The 15,949-nt window shown below is 40.6% G+C and overlaps 1 protein-coding gene across 14 annotated transcripts in view; it reads left to right on the forward strand.

Moving 5' to 3' along the window:
• OTUD7A (OTU deubiquitinase 7A) overlaps positions 1–15,949 on the forward strand; it is a 142,324-nt gene that overhangs the window by 24,690 nt on the left and 101,685 nt on the right. For 7 of the 14 annotated variants that reach the window (XM_021554171.4, XM_021554175.4, XM_085588660.1 and 4 more), the window contains exon 1: positions 9,574–9,771. The gene's annotated coding sequence lies outside the window, so the exon portion shown is untranslated. Of the gene's footprint in view, positions 1–8,065; positions 8,134–9,457; positions 9,772–9,963; positions 10,162–15,949 lie in introns of those variants that run through there. The other 7 variants (XM_085588659.1, XM_021554172.3, XM_085588662.1 and 4 more) reach the window with 4 other exon arrangements.

Consider the following 15,949-nt stretch of genomic DNA (forward strand, 5'->3'; position numbering starts at 1 on the left):
CTGTTGTATGTTAATTGTAGCAGAATAATGATCTCTGGAAATAAATTGTGTCCCTGTGGACAGCTCCAACCTACATCTCCAGACATGTATGCACCACAGTGATACACTTGCACCATATGTGCAGGGGCAACCCAGCATATGTGTAATGTGAAATGTTTCATGTTTGTTGATAGCAATTCCTCTCTATTTAAAATTCGTGAAAATTAGTCCTATCATATTTTATTGCAATTGTAGAATCCAGGCTCATGGAGAACAGCTATGGATTGCTGTGTATAAGTGTCAGAAAGTAAGATCCTTGCATGACAATGGAGGGGAAAAGAACCCAAAAAACCCACACAATAGACATTGCTGTCACTCTGCTATCTCCGTTCTACCTATGTGTATACATCTTTTGGTTTAATTATAAAATTTTCAGGCTTGCCAGTGCAAGTTCTGGCTGCAGTTATGTGAAAGAATTCTAGTCGATAGCAAAAATATATTTGCCCTAAAAAAGTTTTATTTTCAATGAAGTCAGTCTTAACGGAGGTTGACAGACTGAAATCACCAAAGTGAATACACATCTAATTACTTTCCATGAAGTATCATCTATTAGAGCAGTGTAAATCAGGAGGTGTCTCAGAGAAAACCCTCTTAAATTACACAAGAACCATTTTCAAGAAAATATCTAGAAGGGAAAAGTATGCTTTTCTATAATAAATAGAGATCCCTGAATTTTATATGTACAAGAATCCTATTCATTTGAGAACTTAATCTTGTGTTATATGAGGCTTTTGCTGTTGGCTTCCCCACAGTCACTACAGCCCTATCCATGTGCCTCTTGCACTTAGTCGCACATACACTTGTGACTCATGTTTCAAAGGTCCTGCCTTGTTTCTGAGGGCAATCCATCTTGAATGCCATCTTTGGAAAATTAATTTTTCATCATGTCTCTTTTTGTTTTCTCTCTTTGTGTTACTTGCTTTTCTTCTCTCTGATCAGCAGAGATATGAGTTTTGGGTTTGGCACAGGAATGTTTTTATTGGCTGCTGTGGGAAGATCAGATGCAGTCTTTCAGCTTAAGCTGATCTGCAGCAGGAGAGAAACTTGGATCTGTCCTTTTGCCTTTTTCTTTCTTCCTGATTCTCAAATACCCTGAATACATCCCGAGTTTCTCCCAGAAATTTGAACAGTGAGATGTGAAGACTTGGTACTCTTGTTTCATTTTGCTTGAGCACCCTGATTGGAGCCAGAGCCTGGGCTGTGGCTCCTTTGGGAGTATCTCACATACCAAATGTGTATGTGCAAGTAAAGCCTCTGGCTTTGAGAGCAGTGTCTCCAGGAAGTATCCAGACTCCTGAACATGTGCTTGGCAAAGTTCTGCACATTGCAAACCCTGAAACTGCTGCATGTGAGCTTCTCCTGTCATTAAACCCTGGAGTGACGTGTGGTGTCCACCCATCTGCCCGGGGATTCCTCCTGTCATTAAATCCTGTACTGATGTGTGGCATCCGCCCAGCTGCCCAGGGAGTGCTTGTTCGCTCAGCAGTGTCACAAAATTACTGTGGTGAGTCATAGCTACATGTCCTGAGGTAAACTCCAGCCATACAGTGTGCTCTGTGCTCCCTTCAAATGGAAAACCCTCAACTCAAAATCAGCACAAACAGGGTAACTGTTGAAAACTCACTTCTTCAGAGGCTCCAGAGAATAAAATTTTATCTCAGATTCACAGACCCTCTCTTAGTTAAGAATGTCTGCATTATGTGTAAGAGCAAACCAGATGAGTTCTATGGTGTTGTCATTAAATGTCCTTTCTATCAGCAAACCCCTGATGGCACCTAACTCAGCTCTTTTCCTGGAGAGAAGGAAAACACCTCAACTATTTAATTAGGTCTTCTGTACTCTCAGCCAAAGCTGATTTTTTTTTTTTTTTCATGAGATTTTTTTTCTAGGTAACACTTCCAGTAAATTTTGTTGCTAGAAGCTGCCCATTTTTCATAGTCTGTACATGTGGGCTAAGCTCTACTGGATTTGGCAGCATTGGACGGTGTGGGAAACTGGCCTGACATAGGAGATGGGGCTAATGCTGTAAAATCTTTTGCTCAAATGTATTCTCTGATTGCTTTTAGTCAGCATATGGCCTGTTCCTGCTTGAGGAGAAGGGAATAAGAACTGAGAAATGCAAGAGCAGCAATAAAGACTCAGGATTTTCCCTCTTAACTGTCCAGGTTCTGAACTTCAGCTGAGAACTGGATTAATGAGTCATTTTCATCCTGGAGTAAATCCCACAGTGATGATTTGCCTTAGAAAGCATCCTACCCTTCTATGTTTTGAGATGCACATCAGGGTTTTTTAAGAAACAGGTTTGTCTCCTTTGATATAAAGAACTGCTTGCTGCTTCTGTCCAGAAAACCTTCCTTTCCTCTCCAGGGGCAAGTAATAGGCTTGTGCTGAGCCAAAGGGTAAACACAGACTTGTAATCAAGGAGGTGTTAGCAACTAAGTACTGGTCTATTAACTGCCTGTTAGTACTCAGTCATTTGTTTGTAATTTTTTAATTGTCTTTTTTTTTAAATGTCTGGGAGGAGCAGGCAAGTGATGATTTTTATTTTCCATTCTAGACTGGGGAAAGAACTGAGCAGGAACATAAAGGCTGATTTCAGGACTGGTTACCACTGAAGAGTGGTCTTACAACATCTCTTATCTGAATAATACTCTTTTCTGTGGTTTTGAATTTTGTGGGGTAAAGCAAGAAACATTCTTTTATGAGATGGTCTTAAAATGTGTAGCACTCTGCCATGGTTCTGGACCTTGAGCCAACAGTTGCAAAACTAGCTCTAAGTACACCTAATTTTGTACTTCTTAGGTTACCTTCCTTCTCTAACTGATGGGAAGAAGAGTGAACCTGCTTTTGCAGTAAATTAATTTCTGATTGGGGTGATTGGTAATTAACTTGTTTGTTTCTCTGTGGGCAAATTTTCCACTGTATTTAAAATATTGGGGTTTTTCCAATCATCTTGTTTTTATAGTTACTGTAAAAACCACTACTGTTCCTGTGACATGAGATATTTCATTGCTGTTGAGTGCACATACATTATTAATTGTTAGTCACTAGTGTTGTCACAAACCTGCAAAGGACAAGTTTCTATGCTGATCCTTAGCTGTTCCTTAGAAGGCTCTTTCAGAAATTCCATTCTTTTCCATGCTCCACTGACCTACATGCATCACATGGAGTGTACTTGGGTTCTTCTGCTCTGCCGTGGCACTGCAGTGCTTCCCAACAGTCATATTCTTCTTGTGTGCACGTGGATGAGGATGAGATACATGGCAGATGCTCCAGGAAGGGATAAAGCATTTCCATGTCTTCTGGCTTTCTGTCCTTCGCGCTTCTTAATCTCATGACTTTGTTTTAAGTCTTTGTTGCAGAATCTGGTGATGAGACATCCCTGCAGATAATGTTTGCAGGGAGCTGTTCTTTCATTTTCAGTTGTATTCATCAGGAACGGTGAGCCTGCAAAGCCTTGACACAGGTATATACTGTGCCATTGTGCTATTACTCAAATGTGAGGTGTTCCGTGGATTTTCATTTGGTACTTCCTCAGCCAGTGCTTTTTCCCTCCTGCAGAGTTAAAAAAATACCACTGTGTTTAGCTGCTCGTGGAATGTAATAATTTATACTTAAGTGTTTGCAGCAACAATCTGGCCTTCTTTAACACTCAATGGATAGTGGTAGGTTTAGGTTTGGGAGTCCTCTAAAGGCTCTGTGACTATAATGAGTGCAGGCTTCTAATTTGGACATCTGTATTAGATGGCTCCTGTATTAGACAGCAGTAATGGTCTCTGAAGAGATTAAGTTGTGTGTGTAGTTAACCATGTATCCATCCATGGCAGAAACCTGAATGAAGTCCATATAACCTCATTCCCAGTCCTGTCCATGCTCTGAAGCAGAGGATTTCTAAGGAATGGTATTACTCCCTGTAGCCCCTTGTTTCCAAAGGCAGGCTTTCAATTATCTTCTGTGAATTGAAATTCTCTTATGTGAATTCATGCTTTCATTTAATAGCAGTGTGTTCTCTTATGTTCTTCAATGAATCCATGTTGAAAACTTCTATTTCATCCATCTAGGATGAGAAATCAGATAATCTTTTGCAACAATGTTCACATAATGGGCCAGCGTTCCTCTCAGTGTGTTTGTTAACCACATCAATGTAGTAGGAGCTACATGCACATACAGGGGATAATAGTCTCCAAAATACCTATGACAACTGCTAATTCAGTGTGACCAATGTATAATTTCTGCTTCAAGCCTGATGCAGTCTTTGGCCCATTAAGTTACTCTTACAGCCATGCAGTTAATGTGTTAAAAGGGAAGGGGAAGTATTGTAATTTCAGTCAGCGGGGCTCATTTTAATAACATGCTCCTTTGGATTTCCCCACTGAGGATAATAGAAGCCCACCACTGTTGTCCTATTAACTATATAGCTTATAGTCTCTTCACCTAGAAGTCTGTTCTTTACATCTTTCTGAGTCTCTTCAGCTTCTGCTCATAGATAGCATTTTCAGGCTGAACACAATAATCCAAAAGAAAATTTACCTTTCAGTAGTAAAATATTTGACATTGCTACTACCTTTGAAAGACAGTGTTTTCTTTGCTCTTTCCAAAGGCTTCTGCAAACTGAGCAGAATGTATCTCCCGCTTTTAATTCTTAGGACTTTGTAAAAGCTTTCAGTAGCTAAAATTTGTAGCTTATTTCTTTTCAAACCAATTGTCGCAAGTCTGCTAATTGGTTCTATGATTTTTGGAACAGTATTGCTGTGCCTTTGCATAGATGTGAAAAATACATTAGCTTGCAATTCAGGAGGAGTCAGGAATGCTCAGGGATGTTCTTTCACTACTGTTGGTTTATCTGGTAAAAGAACAAGTCCCCTGTTTCACAGCAACATGGTAGTGCAAGGGTAATGCTCTGTTAAAGAAAGCTGATATGATCCTCATTACTGGATTATTGTCCATATCCAGAATTGACTGTTCCAAGTACTCAGTCACACATAGCACATAGGCAGTTATCTTCTTGTACAAGTTCTAAATTTTGTACTGAAAGATCTCCATGAACCTCTCTGTTCGTGAAGATCCAGTTGATTAGATGTTTACTCCACTCTTGAAGTATCAGCCAAAAATGTGGTCACTCTCACAAAACAAAACTTTCCCATATTATTTATAGATCAGGAATGCTTACTGTGTTCCTTATGCATGTGGTGCTGACCTTTTAGTCACTCAGCTTGATTTAGAAATAAGAAATAAAAAAATTTAAATTGGAATGTCACGTCACCTTTGTCTCTGACAAACAACTTCCAGAGCTACTTTTCTCTACGGTAAATTGCAAAGACTTTACAGATTTGCTGCAATTTTCCACGGAGAACTGTCATGCCGTAGTGGTTCTTTTCTGTACCAGGTTTCACTGCAGAATTAACTCCAAAACATCTGTAGAACAAATCTTCTTGCATACTGAATAAAAAATGTGTTGCTAATTGTGTGGGTGGCATTTGTCAGTCTGCTCGTGAGTGTCAGGAACCATATTGTATTATTTTTAAAGTCTCTGAAGGCTGATAACAATCTGTCTTTAACTGTAAACTAGTAATCTGATGTAATGACAGGAGAAATAAACTTCCCAGCTGACCTGACAGAAAAATGTGTTCTTGTTGAGTAGATGTCAACAAGTCATAAAAGCAATTGGCTGGCAAGAAATGCTGCAATTTCAATGACACTTAATAATAATGAGCTTTAAAAATCAAATTAATTAACATCTTCTTCGTCCCAGTCTCACAGGTCAGAAGGTAACAGCAGTGCAGGACCAATCAGCAAAAATTCTGATTATTTGATTTCTATAAACATAAATAAATTCTATAAACATAAGGAGGGAAGCAGCAACTCCTAGTAACCCTAATTTTATGTAATACTAGCTACAACTACTCAAAGCCAGCTAAAAAGTAGTTATACCCTTCCTTTCTAATTCAAGTTAAATATTTGGAAGTATTCATAACGTATGTCCTTCTTGCCTTTTTAACTGGCCTCCTTGTGTCTGTCATTTTAATTAAAAGCTTTAATTTCTATCTACGGTTAAAGAAGATTCTTGCTAAATCTTCACGGAAATATTTTTTTTTTTGTGGATATTGTGTGTTAAAACAGAATAATACTTTTTATTAAGAGGTATTTGCTTAGAAACTCTTCCAGGTGCTACAGATCTACCATCAAAGTATCATTAAGGCTATTTCTCATGTTGCAGCCATAAAAGATGACTAGAGGAGTTTCTCTTCTTGGGGATAGTTGACTGTGTCTTCACTGTATTAGACAAAGGCAGAGTTTCTGAAAAACTTTGTTGGACTCTAAGCACAAATATCTCTTTATCTTAGCTTGCAAGTTGAAGCTGTTGTCTGTCCGTTTGCATCTAGTCTCTAATGGTCTTGCAGATAGGTATTTGTAGGTCCACAGTTTGTGGTAATTGGGAGCAGAGCTGCAGCCCAGCCTCATCCCCAGTGGGTGCAGCTGTGAGAAGCAGGTGAGCAGCACTGACAGCAATGAGCCATGGAGTGCCCAGGGGCACTGACCAATCCCAAAGGGAACAGAGGCACACAGGTGTGATGCATCAACACGAGGGTATGAAAGGTTGGGCTGATCTGAAGTGCCCTGGTGTTACTCTGTACGTGTTGAAGCTTTCTGAATTTGCATGATGATACTCTGTGTATTGTGTCTGTCTCAGCTGTGACATGTGCTACAACAGGTATTAGCAGAAATAAGAGCATTGGATGTTGTGCTTACCACTTGTGTTCAGTATCAGTTGCAATGGAAAGGGATCCAATTTGTATTTCTGTTGGATATAGTTTAAATTGTGGTATATAACTTGTCTTTAACAGCTTTGCCCCAGTTTCTATGTTTTCTGAAGGGGGAGATTAAAGTGGATGCTTCATTATATTAAAGACAAAAGACACAGAATAAAAACAAAGTTGTTTTATAGAGGCAAAATACCTAACAGACCAATGAAGTCTGATTAGATACCTTATTCCAATGAAGTCTGATTAGATACCTTATTCCACTTGTTTTTTGTCATATATATATGTATTTATATGTTTTTTGCTAGCTGCAGCACATCTGTAGTCCTCTAAAGAACTTCCTGCATTTAGTGAGGTGCAGAAATGTGGCTAGGCTGAAGAAAAAAACATGATGGATGAAGAAAACATCAAAGTATGTCAAGGAGATATACAGCAAATGCTGAGAAGGAAACCTCATTCCCAGGCTGAGGATTCAGCATATTTTCATTTAAGCTCATTTTACCCGCTAAATGTTAGGAATTCTGTGTTTTTATATTTTTCTACAAATCAGCTCTTTCCCATGAAAATTTGGAAGTACATTGCTGTTGGACTGGGTTGATGTCATCAGCCATGAGGGTGGTCAGGCCCTGGCACACATTACCCAGAGGATCTCTGGCTGCCCATCCCTGCAAGCGTCCAAGGCCAGGTTGGATGGAGCTTGGAGCAACTTGGCAGAGGGTTGGAGTAGGATTATCTTTAAAGTCCCTTCCAACCCAAACTATTCTGTGATACCAGATCATTTTCCCCATGGCAGAAACCTCTCTACTTCTAGAGTTGTATTATGCAGTCACCCAACCCCCAGGACTAATGAGCAGTGTCAAACATTAGTTTTGACAACACTTCTTTTGTTTCATCCCCCTGTGTCTGTGTATGGTCACAGAAGAGATACAATGGATTTTCCAGGGAAAATCCATTGGTCATACTCATGCTTCCCTTCTCTTGCAGCCTGGAAATTTAAGGTCTCTGAATGACTTTGTGATTTCTGGGTTCCTGATCTTTGTGGACTACTGCACACCTGCTTTCTAATTTAAAGAGGAGGAAGATGTTCAGATGACACATTGCATCTCTTTGGTCTAGAGAATTTTGTTTCTTGAATCTGTTCACATTGCTGTGAGCAATTCTAGAGTAGCCACTTGAGGGTCACATATTCACTAATTAATTCCCTTTGCAAGGCAATGGACTAGAGCTTTCAGCAAAACTCTGCTAAACTGTTCTTTCTTTTACAGACAGAACTCTCACTGGCTGAGAATCACCTGTAGGACGGTATGTGCAGTCATATCAAGGAAAAGAAAAAGTATGTCTTTCTGTTATTATGGTTATTTTTTGGGTGTGTTATCCATATATTTTACAATTTATTTTACTTTGCCGCATTTAAAGAATGCTGGACTTTGCACTGGTGAAGAAACCAAGGAACTGTTCTGCTCATGTTTTTTTTTTGGTTTTGGGGTAATCTTCAATCATGAGCATAAAGAATTTGACTATGGAGAATAGAGAATGTGAGGGGCAAACAATGAGAGTTCATTTTATGCAGGCCCAAAACAGGATTGGACAAAAGCTTTGGTTTTTGCCTGTCATGGGTTTGCCAAAAACTAATAGCTAAGTGCATTTACAGCAAAAGGTTATGTGTCCAACTGTTGGGAACTTTTTCAAATGTTTTTTTCCTGTCCTTTACATTAGCTGCAGAAGGAAATATTTTTCAAAGGTAAGATGAGATTCTTTAGGGGTTTCAACAACATTCCAAATTGATATTGGGGTCTATCAGAGAACTAGATATCTAGGTTTTTTCCCTTACCATCAACTGTCCCTTGCTCATGATATGAAAATGTATATCTGCAAAACTGTCTTCATGTGTGACCAATGTGTGTGTTGGTGCAAAATCTATTACAATGTTTACAGCTGGTGTTTCTTACTGATTCAGGGTTCCTGTATCTGTCACTGATTGCACATCATCTGTAGTAGCCTGATTTTAGGTGAGAATTCTTGGTGTTTCTAGATAAGGAGGCCTTTCTTGAACAGGGACAGGTACAAGTGTGATTTTTTTTTTTTTTTTCTCTTCTCTCCCATATTATTTTGCCTTGTTCTTAGTCTTACATGTTTCTGGTTTTGTCATAGTAAGTGAAAAAATGGAGTGCTTAGTTCTAGAGGTGTATTCCTTAATCCATTTCCTTTTCAACTCTAATGTTATTGGAAGAGTAACAGTGAAAGACTGCTTTGGTGTGGGGGAGGTAGATTTAACCGAGTGAGACAGAACACACCTGTGTGCACACTGGAATAGCTGGAACCAGGTTAGCTGAGAAGTTACTGTAACCTGAAGCAGACTTTCATGTCGAAATAGAAGGCGCATCTAAAGCAGTAACTTAGTGTAACGTCCCCCACTTTGCAGCGGGCACGGTGATTGCCAGCACGAGGATGGAAACGGAAAGGCAGCGACGCTTCCCATCTCCCCCTGCCGCGGGACACCGGGGGCGGAGGAGCGCTGGCGGGGCAGGGGCGGCTGGGGGCCGTTCCCGCCGCGCTCTGCCGCCGGCATCGCGCAGGGGCTCGCCCGGGGCCGTCGAGGGCAGGCAGAAGGCGGCGGCCCCGGCCGGCGCTGCGCCGGGGGCTCGGCGCGGCTGCCGCGGGGGCGGAGCGGGGCGGAGCGCGGCTCCCCGGGCCGCTGCGGGCAGCCAGGGGAGGGAGGGCCCTGCGGCCGGTGACTTCATGAGGAGGAGGCGGCGGCGGCGGGAGGTGGGTCTCGCTTTCCTCTCCCGGTGCCGTCTGCAGGGCGGGCGAGAGGCGGCCGCTGCGCCGGGCAGCGCGGGCGGGGGACAGCGGTGACGGAAAGCGGCAGCTGGGGGGGGACGGCGGCGCTGGGTTGACTCCCTTCCCCCTCCCGGCCGGAGGAAGATGGAGCTCGGTTAGTGAGGGCTTGCGGGAGGAGCAGCGGGAGCAGGTAAGAGCTGCTCCTCCTCCCGCGGGCTGCGGGCGGCCGCTGTCATTGCACAGGTGGGCCCGCGCTGCCGTGTCCTTGCCCGCGGCCGCAGAAGTTCCCGCTGCGCGCGGCGGGCGGCCCCGGGCAGCGCCCTCGGCCGCAGCCCGGGCGGGCACAGCCGGGCGGTCGGGAGCGCCTCCCGCCCCGTGCCGCGGCTCGGCGTGGCGGGGATGCGGTACGGCTGTCGGCTCTGCCCCCCGCCCCGTCTCCCCGGCTCATTGATGAGCTCCGGGAAGGGTTTCTGCATTGCAGACTCGCTTCGCTCCTGCGTTCGCGGCTTCAGCCTGTACAAGGAGCCTGTTCCCTGGCGGGTGGTTCGGTGCTGCTCGGGCGAGAGGCCGATTCGGGCAGGTGGGATGTCCTTCTGTGTTTCTTAGACCATGTCAGGACATTTGGGATGATTGACCTCATTCGGTAACTATTACATGTACATATGATAATTGTTCTCCTTCTGAAACAGCTACAAAAGGGTGTCTGCCAGGATTTGTGGGAATAATGCTCATTAGGAGTTCACACGGTACAATATAGTGCAGTGAGATATAACGTGTATATAAAACATAATGCAGTGAGGCACACGACCTTACATAATCTAAATTTAAAAAGCTCACTACCCCTACGCTTACCCTGGAGGTTGTAGGAATATGTCTGTTCTAAGCGCTTTCTGGAGACTCGTTCGGTACCTAGCTGACATAAAGATGCAGCCTGCCCTATGAGCAGTGCTGAAAATAAAATGATAAATTGTTGGTTACTTTTGCTGTAGTTCTGTCACAGTAAGTTCCTCGTTGGTGGTCAGTGTGCCTCACACACAGTGATCTTCAAGGCTATATGGGCATACGTAACTCGCACAGCCAGAGGGAATGGTCTCTTCTGTTGTCTCTTGGATGTGCCTTTAAACTGACTGGCTAAAATACTGTCAGTATTTTAATAAACTCTTGAGGCTTCTCTCCCTAGGCCTGAATAGTACTGCATTTTCTAGTATATGGATATAAATTTGATGTAAACAGAAAGAAACATTTCACACTTTTCATTTGACCTTCACCATCTCAGACAAATAGTCAAAACAGATGATCAGGGAAAGTCTTTTGGAGAGGCCTGGTTTAAAATATGTTGCTGGATGCAATGTATGCAACTCATACCATATCTAGGATGACACACAGTCAGTGTTCTGAGCTCTCTATCAAAGAGAGCTGATGTCTGATAAATTTGGCCCACATTTTATTTTAACTCAGTCCTTACAGATGACATTGACTTTAATAAAGGCTGCTATGGCACAGTTTTAAAGCAAATTGTATTAAGCTTCTGGAATTGAAACTGCTGTTGATAGGAAAAGTGTTGTTTTGTTATTTACAATCTGTTATTAAAATTTGAGTGTGTTAGTTGTTAAGGCTGGATCTGGCTCTGTTTTCTGCTGCTGGTGTGAATTGACTAAATGGTCCCTTTCTATGGATGGAGGCCAGATTTTTTCCTGGTATGACTGTGCTGCTCACACAGGGGCAAGCTAGACTTTTCCCATTTGAATCTGGAATATAGATGAATATCAGTGCCTACCAGCCTCTGGAACACTTTCGCTTGCAAAGCTGCATGCTTTTGCTAAAGCTGTAATGTTGGTGAAGAGTACAGAACCTCTGTGGGCTGTGCATGCCCACACAGCAGCAGTATGACGTGGGGTAGCAATGGCACCTTTGTGAGGCTGGTTCTTTTGTGATATTACGTTTTCATGTGTGTAGTTTTTACAAGAAACTCAGTCATCTTCAGGACAGCTTAATTCAGGTATAATAATTGTTAAGAGAATGAGACTGGATAGGAATCAGGTCTTATAGAGTCATAGTTTTGTGTATGTATAGTGCAAAAGTAACTGATTGTTTGCTTAATAGTCTATCTGTTTATGGAAAAGGTTGGTTTGTTGGTTAGATTTTTTTTTTGCCAATAGATTTCAGAAGATTTTAGTCTTGGTTTAATCAATACATATTCATGTAAGTGGTGATGGTGTCTGGGTGTTACAGACTCCAAGGAAGCGTGTAATGAGCAGGTAGAAAGGTACTTAGTCCTTCCCTAGTAAGCCTCACTCTGCATCTTTCACTGCCCTGGCACATTTCTCTTACTGTCATGTTGGCAGACTCAGCAAAAAGGCCATTCAGTAAATGGCTCCAGGTGAGGGATTTCACAGAGCTGTGCACATGCAGGCTGTGAACACTGACTGATGTTACTGGTGCAGCCATTGTGCCAATTGTTGCCATAGCTGCCCTTCGTGTTACTCATTTAAAAATTAGGCAATCTATGTTTTAACCAGCAGTATACATAGAACATCTAATTTAAATTAAAGCTGCATGTTTTAAATGTAATCCCTGTGGCATTTTCAGATCATTTAGTCTTGTATGGGTTCATTATATCTGTGTTATTTGGGGGGGGGGGGGGGGGAATATTTTTATTGAATTTGTTATATACTGCATAAACTCAAGAATTAAAAAAATGTGCACATCATTGTGCTGTCACATACTGTTATTTTGCCTGTTATTGCCTTTAGACACAGTAATCCTCTGTAATCTTCATGGGAGAAGAACACTTGCAAGGCATAACTATGTATTGAGTTACACAGGAGAGAAAGTTAGACCTGAGAAAAGGAAAAGACCAAGGGAACTAGTGGAATATTTGTGTCCAGATAGTCTGCACCTCTTATCTTGCAGTTTTTAATGAAGTCTCCTTCTGTTTAATATTTTTTGCATTTCAAAAACATAATGAAATCTGAAGCTCCTTTTAACTCAAATTTTATAACGTATTTTGGGATTCATTAAGAAAAAAAATTAAACATAAAATTAAACATAAACTTTTAATTAAGCAAATGGTAAGCTTAAAATACCAGGTGCAACTGTTATTAAATTGAGGACTGAAAATAGAAAAGGCTTTGTTGTTGAAGGTTTTGTATTCTACTGGTTAATTTATCACTGGCAGGACTATACAAGCATTCATAGATATTTAGATTAAAGCATGGAGCTAAATGGGGTGTGGACCTTCTAAATAAATAAATCAGGTTGCCCTAATGAAAAAGACTGGGAGATGAACCTGGCTGCTTAGATGGTCTGAAAATTCAGCTGTATAGACTTATACAAAAGTAGCTTACCAGTTGAGGTGTGGTACAGATATTGCATGGATATTATATTGCATTTTCCCATGTTTCTTTATCATTGTTTTCCTAAGGCAAAGCATGACGTAAAACAGAAAAGTTGAATAAGATGGCAGAACTCTTTTCAAATCCTAGGTGGTAATTTGATGGTTTTATTTTAAGGGCAGATTAATTAGTATATACATGTAAATGTAACAGTACAATACTTTCACTGTCAAATGTTTTCTAGACTTTTTTTGTTGTCCTTCCCCAACTACTAATCCAAGGGAGGAAAAACTGTAAATCTGACAAGCATGAAGGTACTGGAGATATGAAAGACTTGACTTACTGTTCTGTTTTCATATTGTTCTCCCAACATCACTGTTTCTGTGATTATTTCTGAGTTTAGGCAGTTTGAAAAGACAAAGCTAATTGTGATGTATTTCAAGTCTTATTCTCAGATTACTTAAGTTTCTTGTTCCTCTATTTGAGTTGTCTATTTTAGGATGCTCTTATACCAGTGATTTTTAGCCATACTGCTTTGCTGTAGTGTTTTACTGTGGATTATTGACATTATCTGTATTTACTTAATATCTCCTGGATGGACATTTTGAAAATCTTTAGGCTTGAAATAGAGAATTTGTTTAGCTTGCTTATTAGTTTTTATTAAAAGGGTTTATATATTCATTTATTTGTAGTATCTCAGCCTTTTAAAATACACTTTCAGTAAAAAAAACCCCAGAAATCTCAGGACAAAAGTATGAATTTCCTCTAAGTTCGTTTGAAAAATTATTTTCTTATGTATTTTATAGATGACATGAAGGATTGCTGTTGCTGGAAGTAGTTTTCAATACTTGTAGGACATTTTTCAGGCTGAGCATATTTGCAAATGCTTCATGATATATTTAGTAAAATTAGAATGCTTCTTGTTCTACATTGAAAATTCCTTCAGTCAGAATTTTTCTGAGTTTTGCTGCTCTCTGCTCATGGTTTCAATCTTGTATGCAATGCTTCAATTTAGCCTGTACATAGAAGAAAGTATGGGGGCTTTGTACAAAGAGTAAAGTAGCTATTTTTATCTGTCAGTGCTTTGCAGATACTCAGTTCTCCACAGTGATTTTTTTTTTTTTTTTCATTTGCACATTCTCTTAGGATCTGCTGAGTAATCATTTGCATTGAGTAGTTAATCAAAGAAGGGGCAAAACCCATGTAGAAACTGAGCAGGCTGTGGAAGAATTTTGATTCTCATTTGGTCACAATGGTTATATTTCCACTATTGTTTTCAGAATTAGAGTAAGGAACACTGAGAACTTGTTCTTTAATTAGATGCTTGAAATATCACATTTCTAATCCTGATGTCTGCTGACATTAGTGGCCTCTGTCCTATGGAAATGTACAAAGTGGTTACTGCTGTGTGTGCCCAGGAGATGTAATACTGTGATGTTATCAGAAATGTGTTAGAATGCCTCTGATTAAAATGGCTAGCTGCCATGGTGATAGTGCCATAGAAACTGGTAAAATAATCAGTGCCTATTAGGAAATCTGAATGAAAAATTCTTCTCTAGTTTTCTCTCTTTTATGTTTCAGCACCTAAACAGGAATGAAACTCTGCTGATGTTGTATTTCTGATTGAAAAACATACTGAATGAATTCCTTTGTATTACACAGAAGACTAGGCTCAGGTTGTTGTATTGGAACACTGCTGAAACACTAAATGCATGAGTGCCTGAAAATTCAGTCATCCCAAAGGTGACTTCTAGTCCCAAGAACAAGGGCACTGAGGTAGGAGACCTTTCTTACAGAGCTGGTATTTGTTGTTAAGTCACTTTACTTTTCTCCATTGTATTTACTTTCTAAATAGTACAGTAAGTATCATTTCCTTCAAAAGCACTCTTCAAGCAAAGAAGGGCTGTGACTGTGTCCCATAGCCAGTGTCTACATAGACACAGCACAGTAGTGGAAGAAAGATCTTTAATTTGGGAGCCTGACTTTGTAAAGGGTTTTGTCTGACTTGAACTATGCAAATCTTGAGTACAACAATGCCCAATAACATCATATAATACTAATATCTTGACTGGCTTAGCTTTTCTCATCTCTTTTGAGATCTATTGCAACAAGAAACAAAGTGCAAGAAACAGTGCCTGGCTTATGTTGCTCTGTCTCTGGTTGGAATGAGTCATTTCACCATTACTGATTAGTGACTCTGTAGGGTACTTACACCCCATTGGAAATTGCTAAGCAAGGACATGGGGAGATGAACCCAGATGTATCTGTCTGGCTATATACTCATTACATTTCTGTATAAACACTTACATTGCCTGCAGAGTTTCTGAGGTATTGCAGAGGAGCTTTTATCCTGTGTTAAACAGTTTTCCCTCTTAATGCTGAGATCAGTGTAAAGGACAATTGCTTGATGGTGGTGAACTTGAGTTTATTACTTAGATTCACCCTGTACTAAGCAGAAGACAGTAGAAGAAAACACAGACTATCAAGCTGTACACTTAGATACAGAGATGATAAAACACTTTCTCCAATCAAAGTAAAATACATGAGAACAGAACTCAGACCAAAGCAATGCAGATGGATATATCAGAACAGTTTATGATCTGCCATCCCTTAACATCTTCCCATCCCTTACCTGAGAATATGTAATATCCCAGTAGCTTCCATTTCAAGTCTTAGAGCTGTTGCATTGTCAATTCTTATGAAGTGGACGATATACAGGTGGATTAAATAACATTATGCTGAAGAGACAGGATTGTTTTAGTGTAAATAAAGCATTGATTTAGCAAACTATAATTAAGTCTGAAGCAATGAAATCACCTCCATGTCCTTGTAAATAGCTCTTTACAGCTTTGTCTCTGGAAGAGTACAACTGGTTTAAAGGAAAGGCAGAGTATAAAGGGAAGGCAGATTTGTGTAATTTCAGCAGAAAGAATGACCAAGTATACAACCTGTAGTTAAATTTCACAAGTGGGAAAGATTCAGATAGTATAGTGTGTTCATCTGTTCTGCCAAGAGCTGGAGACAAGCTTCCCT

Source organism: Lonchura striata, chromosome 10 (genome assembly GCF_050655825.1).
Source record: "Lonchura striata isolate lonStrDom1 chromosome 10, ASM5065582v1, whole genome shotgun sequence".
Classification (NCBI taxonomy): domain Eukaryota; kingdom Metazoa; phylum Chordata; class Aves; order Passeriformes; family Estrildidae; genus Lonchura; species Lonchura striata.